This window comes from Diadema antillarum, unplaced genomic scaffold, assembly GCF_040938485.1.
Source record: "Diadema antillarum isolate AM-2024a unplaced genomic scaffold, OU_Dant_1.0 seq00000290_RagTag, whole genome shotgun sequence".
NCBI lineage: Eukaryota > Metazoa > Echinodermata > Echinoidea > Diadematoida > Diadematidae > Diadema > Diadema antillarum.
Window position 1 is genome coordinate 628,457 of NW_027271316.1, and position 6,000 is coordinate 634,456.

Genomic DNA, 6,000 nt, shown 5'->3' on the forward strand with positions numbered 1-6,000 from the left:
AAAACATTTCTTATTATTCTCTTTATTTTTCTTAACCTTTAATCGCAAATATCTCCATTTGGCAATGGACTTATCGGTTTTTGCAAACAAAATCTTCACATGCAGGGAACGAGCCTAGAAGACATTAACTACGTAAATTTCCGATAAATTTTCTAGTACACGGCTAATATTGCTTATTTAAACTCTACAACCGTATCGTCTAAATGGGGGCATTTAGTCACCCAGACACAGTTATTGAGGCACTTTTGAAAGTCATTTGATTTGACACCAGAATCACATGATTTCCCATTCTGTGCAGCCATTTTGCATTTCAACATGGCAGTGTACCTACAGGAAGCAGTCCCGCCTGTACAAAAATACACTATTTATTGAAGTGATTGACTTACACATAGGTCCTACATGAAAGTGATCAAGCATGATTGAGTTTGCAGGGTAGATCTTACAGCACCAAATATTGGTCGAAATCCATCTTGAATTTCAAGAGTGGCAGCCAATGCGAATAATCCATTTTTACAGAGTGTATATGATTACGTGTGTGTGTGTGTCAGTGTGTGTGTGTTTGTAAGAGAATGTACAATGTACACCATCATAAACATTGATATGCCTGAAAGTTGCTTGTAACCACAGATATTAGCTGAAAAGCACCCATTTTGAATGATAAAAATAATGGCAGCCTCAAAAATGATCTGCAATTTCAGGGACGGTATCAAAATGCATCTGAATGTTAATGCTAAATGTTAAACATCATGAATGTTAAACATTCATGAATGTTAAACATCATGAGCCTGGTTTATGCCCGAAATGTGAACTTTGTGTATTGTTTACAACATGAAAAATGGGTCAACATATACATTCCGGTATTGCGGCCATTTTGAATTTCAAGATGGCCACCTATAATATCAAAATGGACCATCATTTCAGAAAAAGATGTTTCAGAAAGTCTGATAGAATACGCGTGCTCTTTGCCCCAAGCTAGAACCTTACACACTGCATACGATATGAGATATAAGCCCAATTTCATTTGCTATGGTGACCATTTTGAATTTCAAGATGACCGCCAACCAAAATGATCCATCATTTAAAACAAAAATCTATTGTATTAGCATGTCTGACATCATAAGTTTGCTTTTTGCCCCACATTTATACTTTCCATAATGCTTACAACCTGAGATACAGGTAAAAATACATTTAGCTATGGCGGTCATTTTGAATTTCAAGATGGCAGCCCTCAAATTGAATTAAAACAATCTACAATATCAGGAAATGGTGTATCAGAATGTCTGACATCATAAACTTGCTTTTTGCATCAAATTTGAACCTTCTATGATGATCACATTATGAGAACTGGGTCAAAATACAGTTTGCCATGGCGGCCATTTTGAAATTCAAAATGGCGGCTGAAGACGTAGCCGAAAAAAAAAATGGAACCAGAATTTTTTGGATTCAGCATCTCCAAATCGACCAAGTTAGCTAAAAAAAGAAACATGCCGTCAATCCCTCGTTTGAGGCGAGTCCTCAACTGAGGTTACCCAAAGTGGGGTGCGTATATTTGTCGTTTGGGAGTTGGGAGTCGAAGTACTTGTCCATTGCAAATAAACTTTCTGCTCAGGCGTGACAAACCTGGAGGCCAAGCCAGGGTTTGATGACTCCAGCAGCTGTCGTATTACGTAAGAGCATGATAAGGATATCTGCCTGTGGCAGACCATTCAAAGTGAACTCAATTTTCTCTATCCTTTTTAAAGTTTTCAATTTTATATTCTATTGAGAAATTCTATGGTCATCCATTTTACATTTCGAACGAAAAAAATTGACCCGTAAATAACGAAAATACAGGAATAAGAAGGAGAGCATTGCCAGTTTGACGGTGCTATTTGGCAGTGAGTTACAACGGGGAGGTGAGACTACTCCCTGGTTACAATCAGCCTGCTGACTGGATCGTTGAGAAAGCAGCTGTCGTATTACGTAAGAGCATGATAAGGATATCTGCCTGTGGCAGACCATTCAATGTGAACTCAATTTTCTCTATCCTTTCTAAAGTTTTCAATTTTATATTCTATTGAGAAATTCTATGGTCATCCATTTTACATTTCGAACGAAAAAAATTGACCCGTAAATAACGAAAATACAGGAATAAGGAGAGCATTGCCAGTTTGCCGGTGCTATTTGGCAGTGAGTTACAACGGGGAGGTGAGACTACTCCCTGGTTACAATAGGCGTGTCTTCATCAGCCCGAAGTTCAAACTAGCGGGACATTTTGCGGTCTTAGTAAATAGCCCGATACAGCGAATGTGCGTCTTCATCAGCTCGAACAGACTGCTTCGGGAAAGTCCGAAAATTAACGCATGCACACTTTGCAATATTACTCTGCCTAGCTCGCGGTTCGAAAGTGGATTTCCCCGCTCAAAATCTCCTATATCACCGTATGTACGATACGACAACCAGGGAGGTGAGCGGTACAGCAAATTCTCTCCAAAGGGATATTAATAACGCTACTCTTTTGTCCGGTGAGGCATCTTATATGAAGTTAACAAATTGCAATGTTTAAACCAATCAAAAATACACACAATCTGCAAGAATTTTCAGCTAAGGAAGAAGTTTACAAAAAACAGCTATTTAGTAGCATGCACGGCACTTAGTTATTTTAGGGAGGTGAGAGAAATCACCTCCCTGGTTTTAATGATGTCAACAACAGTGTAGGCCTATGTGATCCTGGATGAATACACCGTGCGTGGGGGTAATGTACTATACACAATTACTAGCTTGTACATGCGTTTTCCATTGCCAGCTGGCTAACCAGAAGCGTGGAGGGATCGAGAAAATGTCGGGCTGATGGAGACGCACCCCAAATAGCGCGCTATTTCACGAATTAGCGCTCTAGTTGACGAACTAGACCAAGATTTTGGGGGAAATTTTCCCGATCAAATAGCGCGCTATCTGCGTCTTCACTACACAGATAGCGCGCTATTTTGACATCGGACTAGTTTGGTAACCGCAAGATAGCGCGCTATTTTGAAACTTCGGCCCCCCCCCCCCCCCCCCCCCCCCCCCTCCTGTGGCGCTGTGGCGATGACTGATGCTTAGATTAGGCCAGGGTCAAGAAACAGGTGTTTTATATCTTTGACTTTAAGTCATTGATTGCCAAGATATGCACTGGCATTATTTACTGGGGTGTAGCCTCTTCAAACGAGAGATTTGCGTCATGAAAATCAATTTTGGCACGAAAATCTCACGGGATCCTATATTTCGACATAGCAGACCGTACTAATACCATTTTTACAGGCAAATTATTGTTCAATAATAATCTACATCAAAATATACTGCTACCTTAAACAAGTGGGGCTGTTTCAAGTCGATAAAACACGCAAAAACATGCATCAAATTGCACCGTTTACATCATTAAAATGCAAAAAGATCTCACGGGGGGAATCCCCCTCCCACACCCTCCCCCTCGCTCGCTCCGCTCGCTCGGGTTCGGTCGCTTCGCTCTCTTGCAGACTAACCGCCCCAACCTAAGATCAAATCCTGGCTACGCCTTTGTTAGCATAAAGCTTCGGATTTGCATAGAATGGACAGTTGAAATTTAGCAAAATAAAAAGGACAAATAAAAAAACCAAACCCCCAAATAAGCCTAATCAAATTGACCCAATACGCTGTTTACAAGCATTCTAGAAAATCAATCAGTACTATACTGTTTGTGACTTTTCTAAAGTGGATCACACAATAGTCATATTAGATTGTAATTCAGAGGGTATGATTAGACACGAGATGTTTTTTTTTTCTCCCTTAAGATTTTCCTTCTAGCCCCTTAGGTTTGCTTTGCCTTCTATGTCTTGTCTCCTTTACCGAAGATATGAGGTCGGAGACAGGGGAGAAATTACAGACAGATTGAGGGAGACAGAAAAAACAGACAAACGGACAGAAAGAGAAAGAAAGAAGCATAGCTTCGCGAGATGATTATTCACTTCATCATTATACATGTATTCAGGATATTCCTTGGCGCAAAAAAAACAACGATAATAATATGTCAGCCCCTTTTTAGTCTTTTTTTTTTCGTAAAATGTTTGGTGAAACATTTGTAGGTCAGCAAAACCAAAGTTGTTTCTACCAAAACACTCGACGATATATTGTTCAAATCGTTGGAACCTTTTGATTTTCAAGTCTCTCACTTGAACGTTTCTTTCTTTCGATTTTTTTTTTCTTTGAATGAAACGATTACGTTAATTGCAATGACTTGCAATGTTCCAGCCCATTCCACGTTAGCATGATAACCGAGATCTTCATTTTGAGTATTTGCACAAATATAAGGCAAAGTAGGTTTCTTAAATATCTGTCAAGATAGAAATACACACTCGCACAAGTACAGACTCACAAAATAGCACCATCAAGTAATTTATGATAACCACAATCAAACACAAGATGTATTTTTTCTTATTCTTTGTCCGTCCCTTTTCCGTTGTTTTAGTGAGACTTGTCGGAGGAATTGATGAGAAAGAGGGTCGAGTTGAGATTTTCTGCGACGGGCTCTGGGGCACTGTTTGTGACGACGGGTGGGACATTAACGAAGCACACGCGGTGTGTAGGCAGCTTGGTTACACATCAGCTGCATCGGTGCTCCTCGGAGCACACTTCGGCCAGGGTTCCGGTCCCATCTGGCTTGATGACTATACGTACTGCCCGACTGGAAACGAGAAATCTCTCCTCGAGTGCTTTAGATTTCCATGGGGCTGCTATGTGTCTCACCATACACCTTCATGTGGACATGACAACGATGTGGGCGTGCGATGTGAAGGAGAACGTAAGCATTTTCTTTAGATCATCTATCCATACACTATATTTCTGGACGGTTCGATTTATAAACAACAACAACAAATATTATCATGCTGTGTTCTAAATCCATAATTCGCCATAATTAATGACGACATATGAAATAATAATGCAATAAATGTCCCTCAATGGTCGTTGATAATTATGGTTTACTCAGTCGGTGTTTTTGGTTTTGGATTAATCTTTCTTTTCTTGTGTGTGAATGATTGTATTTAATTAATGATTTACTGAAGTATTGCGGAGTATGTTATTGATACCACTACTTCATATATTGATAACTTTCATTATACCTCACCTACCTCATTTGATAATGTTTCCCTGAATTATATCGCAATTCTCTTAGTTCTTTTTCGTTAGCTTCCAGCAAATACATAACGTTTTCTAAACGTTTCCTCGACGTTGTTGTTTTTTTTTTTTTTGCTTTTTTGGGGGTCCGTGCGTCTCTGTATAAAATGATATAAAAATTTATAAAGTACAGATAACGTCATAGTTTGGAATTATGTTTGCCGAAAAACACAGGTTTTCTTTTGTTTGTTTGTTTCTTTTTTTTTATTTGGAAAACGTTTTAAAAACTTCACTGGAGTTTTCATTATGTCTGCTACGGTGACTTTGTCTTTGATTATGAACGATAAAAAAGTTTCTATTTGTGACCCTGCACCTCAAAACAAACAAAAAGTCGCCAGACAGGAATGTTTAGTTAAGATCATATTCTGAAAGAGCACACTTTAAGCTTTAAAATGATGTATAACTCAAATCAAATGGACTCTCCTAACCTATCTAAATATTGGAAAGAAAGCACAAACTCAGGAAAAGTGTGAACTGAGAAAAGAGGCTCTGAAGTACGGTGTCTATTCAAGCGCTTAATCTTTACCTAACCGCGCTGGCTGTGCGATGAATCGGACAAAAAACAGGAAGTAAACTACCAGAGTAACAACAATGAAGGGATTATCAGATTAACCTGAAATTAAGCATGCCTTATTGATTTATTCTGTTCATGATTAATGCCAACTTTCAAAGCAGTAGCACTATCTTTTCAAAAGTTATTATAGTTGAAAGTGAAGAGTGTGGACAAGGTTTTTCAAAAATGAAAAAGGGATTCTAAAGACACACCTGATCACACTATTCTACCAAAAATGTTCGAGATCAACTGCCCAAAAAACACACTTTCCTGCACGT